We start from the raw sequence: 11,036 nt of genomic DNA, 5'->3' as shown, positions 1-11,036 counted from the left end.
TTTAAGTCAAATCTTTTTCAAATCCAGTTGTCATAGGGTTCTAAACTTCTCTTTTTTTAAGAACTGCTTTAACTTGCTGCCGTTGAAAACTCAAAACTCTTCATTTTCCCATTCTCATCATTTTAATTTTTTCTTGAAAAACTACAACACCGCTGTGTCATTAAGATGAGGAAGAAAACTGCAACTCGTAGAGGCACATTCACTCATAAACTTTCCAGAATCTCTGAAAGTTCTGGTGCATAATCCGACATTCACACTCACATACATTCTCATACACCTTCTCCATCTCCCTCTCCTCTTCACACTAATCCGATGGCTCATACCAAGACAACAGCACGTCGTCCCTCTTCTTCTCAGGCAACTAAACCATCAAGTGCTCCTTCTCGTCCAAGTGCTTCAAAGAAAAAATGTCCAGTGACTGAAGAAGAACTTCGTGACCCTCCAAGATCCAAACCTAAGTTCATTCCTCAATGTTATGCCTAGGTCGTAAATCAGGGGTAGTGAGGCGCTACGACCTCTAAAAATAAAATACGTACATAGATATAGTTGAAAGAAGTTATAACTAGGAGCCTTGAAAAAGAAGTTAAGCAAAATCAAAATAGAAATCGTGTCGCTCACGAAAGATAAGCGTAGACGGATAAGCAAGATCGAAACAAAGGCTAAAAGACCATAAACATAGATTAGAATTCCAAAATACAAATATCAAGCTCCGAACTCTACCAGCGAAGCAAAGGCCAGCCAGAGTATATATATATAACTCAAAATATCCGAGACTCGTAAAACTGACAACCTATTTCTCCAAGTTGACCTCTAAGAGGGATAAGCATAAAATACAAGATGGAGAATCTATACACATATATAAAATACAACCCTAAGTCCCCAGAGTTCTTCGCTTCTACAGAGTCTCCAGAACGCTCAATGAGGTACCTCTTGCCCTGCATCTGAAAAACAAGTATATACGGTTCTCAGCATGGTAAAGGTGCCCACATAGTTAGTATAAAAGGTCTCGGAAAGGCCAGAGGCAATCCTATAACTCTGTCACTCAGATATAAACTTAAGGGAATAAACTAAACCATAAATTTAGTAAAACTCTCTAAAGTATCCAAGTCTTAATCTAACAATAATTCTACAATTCACTTTCTGTCTCATTAAACTCTAACCCTACAATTCACTTTCTGTCTCCTCCAATCTAATTGTGATCCAATTCTTCACTTTCTGTTTTCTTTATTCCTCCAAAACTCCAGTGCATAGACATGCAATACAGACAAAGCAAACACAAGTAGGATACAGATACAACAGGTAGCAATTACAGCAGGTAAGCATAATAATCATATAGGCAAGCCCAATTAATGCACGATCAAACAAAACACACATATGCATATGATGTATGCCTGCCCTATGGCTGATGAGTCTCATCTGTCGGTTATATAGCCAACCCGACATGTTCGGTAGCTAACCCAGACATCGTTCTCTTGAAAACTGGTGCGTGGTACAATACCACGATCCTCACCATTTGCGGGTGGTAAACCACCTCGATCCCCACAAACATTTTCAATTGGAAAACAGAACACACGTGGGCGATAAATAACCACGATCCCCACAAAACAACTTTCTTTAAAATCTGGTGGGCGATAAATATCCACGATCCCCACAAACGTCTCGACACTGGACATGCCGTAAACCACCACGATCCTTGTTAGGTCAAAGCTCAAAAATCAATTTCATTTTCAAATTCATTATAAATCATTCACACATTCATTCTCAATCATATCTCATTCATCATGAATCTTAACTGATGGTAATCAGTGGCTAAGAGAAAGGGGGTTGAATCTTAGCCCCTTTTTTGCTGAATATTCATTTCTGATTTTTCAAGGAACTTCAGGAGATCTTTCTGCTTTTTGTCTCATGTCGAGTTGAGAGACACTTTTGTTTTGTCTCGTGCCGAATTAAGAAATATTTTTATTTTTGTCTCCTGATAAACAGAAACAGTGAAAGGAGTAGGAAAGAAGAGTTAACACCAGATATATCCTGGTTCAGTCACTAGGTGCAACGTGGCCTACATCCAGTCTCCATCACAATAATGATGGAATTTCACTATGTTATCACAACATTACAAACACCAATTTCTCCGTAGGAACTACCCATTCCTATCTAGGATAAATCCAGATTCTACACCCAATTTGAATTTGACTATGACTCAAAACCTAGCTTTTAACCACAAAGTGCTAACCCAACTTGCAAGGAAATCCCCACAGGATCATAAAACACAACAGAAAGATGTACAAAAAAATTCTGAGACATCTATGGCTTTTTCTTTAATATTGATCACTGCCTTTTTTCTCTCACTGGCTTTTTCTTACAAGCCTCATCATGTTTGCCTTTTACCATGAGACTCAGACAGACAATACTAAGGAAAAGAAAATAAAATGAACACCATTGAAGGAGAAGAACTCAAGAAGCTCGGGTAGCTATGAGAACTCTGTGCTTTACACTTTCTCTCCTTGATATCAACCCTTGGCCGTTCACCCTTAATATAGAAGGGGAAGCTTCCAAGGTTGAAACTCTAACCTGGCAACTTCTTCTCCTACCAACGAGTAGCAGCGGCTTCAACAGAGAGAGATAAGAGAACCGAGGCTGATGCATGCAAGCTTACCACATCTTTCTCAACCTTTTTCATCAAACTCCTTCAATCTGAACCCTTGATCTTGTCTTTGGCTCCAAGAAAGGATTCGGACCCTTGATGAGCTCCTGACCCAGAACAGCTTCTTGCCTTCCATTTTTGCTTCTTCCTACATGTAGCACAGCGGGTATCTTTCTTTGATGAACAAAAATGGAAATGATCTTTTATCAAGCTGGATCTTCTTTCTGACAAAGGCGAATTGCTTCTTTTCTTGGCAACAAAAATCTTTTCTTTTGTAGCAAAGATCCTCCATAGCCTTTCTTCTTCATAGCCTTTTTATGATATCTTCTTCTATCTTCTTCTCTGTTGATGGACGTGACTGAAAGCAAAAGAGAGTAGAGAGAAGAGAGAGAAAACTTTCGAAGGAGGCATTCAAAGAAAACTAAATTCAATTGAATTCTGAATCTCATTCCCAAAGACATGGAGTAACGTATGGAGCTATTGATGCAAATAAACCAAATTGAATTTTATCTTTTCAGTTACCAAGGCATGAACTTGAGTTGAAATTTGAAATCCATTAGTCCATGGTTGTTTCAGTTACCTAGGAATATAATTAATTGAATTGGAATTTGGATTCCAGTAGGTAACCGAAGCATGCCTTGATCCACTTCTTTCTTCTTCTAGTTTGGATCAATGATGATGTTGGACCAAGAGAAGAGTTTATTTGGGCTTTTTATTAGTTTCTTGGGCCAACTTTGGATTTCTTTCTTTTTCAATATTTAGCCACTAATATTTGAATTAATTTTACCCAAGGCTGAATTTTCTTCAATGATCTATTTGGGCTTGTGTAGCTTTGGCCCAATAGGAAACTAATTTGCTTCCTGCACACTTGAACAAAAACATCAAACAAACTATTGGAAGCAATTTAAACAAATAACCATTTAATAATTTCCTAATTAATATTTTAATAATGTTTGTTCATCATCTCAGTTTTTCAAACTCAACATTAACATCAATACCATCTTCATCATACCATATTCTTTATTTCCAATCAAAGTCATTTGTTGTTATAACTCACTCCAACTCCTCTACCCTCTACTCCATTGACTCTAAATTCATGATGGTAAACACTCCTTTAAACCAAAACCAATTTCAGTTTCATTCTTACATTTAAAATATTTTCAACGGCTCAGAAATCGTCCCGTTTTGCTAAATCAAAACTTGAATTCTTCAACTTTTTCAAAACGTCGCAAAACGGAATTATTCAATCAAAAACCAATTACTTTTAAAATTCACTAAAATTCCTCCAAATGTGATTTCTTAATCAAACTCAAAACACAATTCTTTTCTCAATAATTTAAACTCAAACTAATTCATTCTTTTCTTAAATAAATCAAAATCAATAATTATTCTTTCATCCAAATTAACCAATACAAAACTTTCCGAAATTCTCAAAAAATTTCCTCAGCACCTCCCCTAAAACTCGGACTTCGCCACCCTTTTCAAGTCCCATCCAAACTACTCAATCATCCACAAATACCTACATATATATAATCAACAAATCTCTACAACCTATCCTCATCATCACTTACTATCAATATTATTTATCACATTCATTATTCATTTCAAAGTTCATCATTATAATTCAATATCATTCATCAATCATCAATCATTCTCATCATCGTTATTCACAATCATTAATAATTAATCATCATGCATTTCAACCACCCACTCAACAATTTCCAACAACGAGTTACTAAACCTCAACCTTCCATATCATACAACTTATCCTATGGTTATCTAGCCTATGTTTTCACGTGACATTAAACATTAACTACGAGAAACCAAAACCATATCTTGGTCGATTCCTCCCTAAGCCCAGAACACCTCAATTATCCACCGTTCCTCAAGCTCTAAAGCTCTCCTAATGTGAAAAAGATCAAAGGAGCTTATCTTGAAGGAAAAACCCGAGGAGAAATCTTAATGAATGATATTTGATTTGATTTAGTTTCCTTTTTGAATTAATTTTGACTTTTGAATTTGGTTTAGGGATAGTATAAAAAGAAAAGGAGCCCAGACATGAGCGTTTCTTTGACAGTTTTTTACAATTCATAATTCTAGATTTTCTTTTGAAGTATGAGACATTAATCTCCTCGATTAAGGTTAGAAACTCTGTTGATTCTAATGGATTAATGTTATAACTTTTCTACCTTTGAGTAATGCATTGATGTTTTCTTAAGAAAGAGTTTTCATTCTTCATCTAAAGGGTTTGAATGTGTTAGGAAATAATTCTAAATTTGACTTGAATTCTCTTAATATCTTGGAAAAGTTAATTATTTGAATTAAACTTCTTAGGTTTTGAACTTGGACTTGATAAGTGACATCGAATTAACTAAGTTTATTTCTTAGGAATTGTGTGATTTTTAAATCATTGAAAGCACTTAACCTATTATCACAATCAATTAATCAAGGAATTAATAATTTATTAGGATTAGAGAAATTGAATTACCAAGGGATTGGGACTTGATTATTTATGATTTGCCATAAGGACATCTTGCATGATCAATGTAGAGAGTGAAAAGCATTTTTTCGAAAGTTTAACATCTCTGAAACCTTAACACTTTCCATCATATTACTTTCTCAATAATCACTGCTTGCTTTTACTTAGTTCACTGTTTTATGTTAAAGATTTTCAAAACTCTCAAGTTTGATTGTCTGATTAGATTAATCAATTGATCATTACTTGCTTACTCCATTAATCCTCGTGGGAACGATAACCCACTTCCGTGGTATTACTTGATATGATTCGGTGAACTTGTCGATAGTTTGTGATTTTATAAAATCTACATCATTGAAGACTTTTAATTATATTGCACTTAATTTTATCAGACAATTGATTTTAGCTACTACTTTTATTACTTTCTGGATAACTGTAACTATTTAACTAAACATATGCTACTTATTTAGTTATTCAATCTTTAACTAATCCATTTTTTCAAGTCTGGATTGATTTTGTTTTCCTCCCTTGATGACAAAAAGGCAGTAATATTAGAATAGTAGTTTATGCTTTGCTATTAAATGGTTTGTTGTAGCTTTGCTATTAATTGATTTGATGTATATTTTGCTAATTAATTATTTGTTAATCTATTTGCTCATGTTACTTGCTCATGAGTAATGATGTTCTCTATATGTGATGCTATAACTTGTGTGTGTTTGTTGAAAAACTCACATTAAGGGGGAGCATCTTTTATGAAAGAAAAGGAGAGCATATCACATTTGAAATGGTATCATCAAAGGGATAATCTGAATTTTTGTATTTTATTCTCTTTATTTTTATTTTAAATGATGTTTGTCATCAAAGGAGAGATTGTTGAGTATAGGAAACAACAAAATTAATAATGATGACAAACATTACTTTTGGTTAAGTTAAAAGCCCAATTAGATTTGATCCTTGTATTAGTGTTGCAGGCCCAAAGTAATGATGCAGCCTAATAAATTGCAAATTAGACAACAAATCAGCAAGTGGATCATCAAAGCCATTATGCATCATCAAGATAATCTAGTATATTGTCCTCATAAAAGAAAAAGCATATAGTTTAGGGTGGAGCTCTTGTGGTTCCGGTAAGGAACAAAGAAGAAAGAAAAGTTCACTCTTTTACTAAGCATCAAAGAAGAAAAAGGTGATTCACTTTTTCATTAAGCACAAAATCAGAAGAAAGGGAAGCAAATCAAAAAAGCTGGGCCAAATCAAAATCAACATGCATAAATTAAGCATAATCAGAAGAGAAAATGTTAATTGTTTCCATTAACATGCAAGTTAATTACTTGCTGAGTTTTCCTTCACTCTGCACAACCATTTTGAGTAATATGAAGAAAGTGGTGGCTACTTTATTTTGCTGTAAATCAATGGTTGATAATGAAATTTGGGGCCAAAGTACCAGATTAAGGATTTTGATTTATCAAACCCATTGAGGATCTATTACCAATGAAATTGTTACTGCTACGCGGCTTATCTCTGATATCAAATTTCTGATTTTTTTTTGTCTGATTAACAAAAGGAAAGGGAAGATCTCAGCTAGCTCAAGTTTCAAAAAACTGACTTTATGAATCCTTCAGTTTTATTCAAGGAGAAAGAACCAAAAATTAGAAAAGAGAGAAACCTCACAAATTAAAGTTTGAAGTCTTGGAAGCATTACACCTACACTAAAAGGAGCATTTCGCCAAGATGAATAGCTACATTTGAGAGTTTAGAATCTGGGTTAAGCTTATAGAGTTTGAGTTGTTAACATCATCTCCTCCATAGTTTATCATTAAATATTTAGTTTGTATGTTGTATCTTTCTTTATTTCTATTCAGTGGTAAAAAGCATATGAGTGAGGCATTAAGAAAAAGCCATTGAGAGAAAAGGCAAAGAGAGTTACTTGGAGAGAAAAGCCAAGATTTATGTCTTATCTCTTTTGATTGTATTTCTGTTTTGTATCTTGTATTTGATGTATCCCTTACTAAGTTGGATCGGCACTTAGTGTGTTTAGAGTTTAGGAAATAACCTAGCCAAGTCAAGCTTATATTGAAGTCTGGTTTGTCGCTGATAGGATTAGGTTAAATCCTTAGAAATTGGTGTATGTAATACTTGAAAAAATAGTGAAAATTTCACCATTATTGTGGTGGAGACTGAATGTAGGTTGCATTACACAAGGCAGCTGAACCAGGATACATGGCTGTGTCATCTTCTTCTTTCTTGTTCTGATTCTATTTTTCACGATTTATGAGATAAAATAAAATTGTCTCCTGCATAATCAATCTCGCTCCATTAGCATCTGGATGTCTTGAAGGATAGCTAAAATATCCTCCATTGAGAACTTAGATTTGATTGCTTGAATGAGTTTCCAATTATCAAATTTTATTGGAGTCTCGCCCATATGCAAAGTATTTACTATGATTATTACTTGTCTGATTGCCATTGCCTCTACTGCAATGCTTGAATTTATTTGAATGTTCCCTCAAAGTCTAAAACAATTATTTTTATGTTATCTCTGACTACAATAGATATTGTACCAAAACCATCTTCCTTCCTAAATGTTGCATCGATATTTTCCTTCAGCCAGTCAATAGGAGGAGGTCTCCATTTCACCAGGCTTCTTCTGCTCTTTGTTTCTCAATTCTTTATTTCTACTTTTTTTTCTTTTGAGCTCCAGTAGAGGTTTTGAAGGATTTTTGCTGTCCTAATTGTCCATATTGGATTGATTTCTTGCTGCTGAAGAGATTGTCATTCTTAGTATTCCATACTTCCCACATCCAAAATCCAAGCTTACTAATTCTCTTCTCTGGCTCATCATCTCCTACTACTTTGATTTTTTTTTTATACTTTTTGAAATCCAACTTTTAATAGATGTGGTTGTCTCTTTAGTTAGAATACCTTGACACTCAGTCCCAAACCATGTAGCTATTACCCAATCACATAAAAGTAAAGCGTACTCCACAACCTCCACTTCTTTAGAACAAACTTGGCAAACTATGCTTGGTAGTATTTTTCTTTTGTATAGGTTGTTATTCACCGGCAATATGTTTTGATTTGCTCTCCATAACAACATTTTATTTTTTATGGGATATCCACTTTCCATATTTTCTTCCACACATCTCTTCTATCTCCACTTGTGGGTAGATTTCTTTAGTTCAATTCCTAACTTACTTTTTTAGCCACGTAATATCCTATTTTGATTGTGTAACTCCCATCTTTTCTCCATGGCCAATAGAAGCAATCTTCTTTATTTACTACAAAAATAAGGATTCTTAAAATTATTCTGCTGATCTCGTGGAAAACATGCCTATAATTTTTCTTTCGTCTCATCCTTCCCCCCTCCTTAATCAACTCGCTAACCTTGGTTGCATCCATACTTTCTGCATTTAGAGCTGTATTCTTTCAGTGATCTAATTATCTTTCCAAATGCACACTTTTAAACCATCCCTTGTGCTTCACTTGCCTCTAATTTTAAGTAGCTCTCTCTTATGCAAAATGATTATCCAGACCCATGATGATTCTTTTTCCTTTTTTTCTATCCAAAAATTGCCTTTCGAAAAGTATATTGATTTAAGAATCTAAATCCAAATTGAATTTGGGTTTTTGATGGCTTTCCAAGCTTGTTTTGCAAGATGGACAGTGTAATGTATTCTCAGATCCTTAAATCCCAATCCCCCGTCAAGCTTAATCTTTATAATGAATTCTCACTTTTTTCGATGGATATCTTAGTCCCTTTCTGACGTTTTCCACCAGAACCGTGCTACTTTTGTGCATATTCTCTTGTAGAACTGTTTTGAAATTTTTATGATGTTCATAGCATATGATGGTACTGCTTATATTACTGCTTTGATCAAGGTTTTCTTACTTGATTAGTTTAATAGCTTCTCCTTCCATCTTTTCAATTTATTCATTATTCTCTCTTCAATCCATATTAGAGCTCTACTTTGAGATTTTTCCTAAATAGCTGGAAGTCCAAGATACTTTCTAGTTGTTTTCTATGTTGCCATGCCTAGTATCTCTTTAATGTTAGCCTTTTTTTAAATTGACACTTAGCTTTCAAAGGTGACACCTGACTTATTCAGATTTATTCTTTGTCCAGATGCTTCTGTGTATTCATTCAGCACTTAAATAATCTATAAATATCTTTCTCTTTGCCTTTTGCAAAAATAATACATTCATCTGCAAACAAAAGATGAATAATTATCAAAGTTGTTGGAGCTATCTTTAATCTGGAGATACTGCCTTCGTTTTGTGCTTCCAGCATCAAAATAGTAAAATACTTTAGCTGCCAAAATAAAAAAAAATAGGGAGATAGTGAATCCCCTTGTCTTAAGCCTCTTTACGGCTTGATCTTCATGGACAACTCGCCATTGACTTTGAATTTGTAATTGGCACTTCTAACACACTCCATCACCAATCTCACCCTTTTTCATTAAATCCAAAGCACTTTAGTACGTTCTCAAGGAAATTTCATCCTAATCTATCATACATCTTATTCGTGTCTAGCATGATTGCCATGTTCTCATATTTTCTTTCCTTCTTATTCAGGCTATGATATACTTTTTTATACGATTACCACATTATCTTAAATTAATCTTCCTCCTACAAAATGCACTTTGAATTGGTGAAACTATATCCTCCATTAGATCCTTCAGTCTTAGCACTAAGACCCTTGATTTAATCTTGTATATAAAATTATAACAGCTAAAAGGTTTTAATTGATTAAGTCCTTCCAAATTCTTTATTTTAGGAATCAAGACCATTGTAGTTTTACTAAGGGTGGCAAACGGGTCGAGATCCGTCGGACCAACCCACGTAACCTGCCAAAAAATGCGAATTGGGTTAAAAATTTGAAACCGCCAAACTTAAAAGCCTGTCTAACCCGCACCGCATAATCCGTCAGGACCTTTTTTTACAAATTTCTATAATATTATTTATCTACAAGAAGATGAAGATGATAATTGAAGATGATCTAAACTATATTTTGGATTATGTTTTATGTTTGATTGATTATAAACTTGAAGATGTTTAATTATATGTTTTAGACAATGTTTGTTTTGCTTTGGACAATGTTAGTTTTATTATTTTGTTTCAAAAAATTTGGTTTATGATTAAGTCTATTACATATTTATAATTAGGGTAAAGTATACTTTTTGTCCTTGAAGTTTGACAAAAATTTCAAAAATACCCCTAAGTTTTATTTTGTTTCAATTTTGTCCCAAAAGTTTTCGATTTGCATCAAATATATCCTTAATGGCTAATTTTTCAAAAAATTTAAGACCAATTCAACAACAATTTTATAAGAATAATCCTCAACGCAAGCAAATCAAAATCATTTTCATGCATTATTGTTAGATTGGTCTTAAATTTTTTAAAAATTTAGCCGTCGGGGGTATATTTGATGCAAATTGAAAACTTTTGGGACAAAATTGAAACAAAATAAAACTTAAGGGTATTTTTGAAATTTTTGTCAAACTTGTTAACTCGTCAACCCGCCGTTAGGCGGGACGAGGAAAAAATTCAAGATCGCCTCACTAGGCGGGGCAGGACGGGCCAGCCCGCCATATAGCAGGCTTTTAGCAAAATGGGAGTAGGACGAACTTTCCCATTTACCACCCCTAAATTTTACTAATGAATTTCGACAAATGCCCGCTTTTAAAAAAGCCCTTTGACGACTGCACATATTTCTTTTTTAATTACCTCTCAATATTTTTGATAGAATAACTCATTTAACCGAATTGGTCCAGGGGCTTTAAAATCCCGAAAACTAAAAATTACTTTCCTGATTTCCTCTTGTGAGACCTCGGAGATTAGCCTTCTGTTCATTTCTTCCATGACCCTCACTAAAATCTTGTTTAGGTTGTCATATCTTTGCCTTCTGGTGGAAGTGAACAACCC

The sequence above is a fragment of the Arachis ipaensis genome, chromosome B09 (genome assembly GCF_000816755.2).
Source record: "Arachis ipaensis cultivar K30076 chromosome B09, Araip1.1, whole genome shotgun sequence".
Taxonomy (NCBI): Eukaryota; Viridiplantae; Streptophyta; class Magnoliopsida; order Fabales; family Fabaceae; genus Arachis; species Arachis ipaensis.
Note: the sequence above shows the minus strand (reverse complement) of the source record.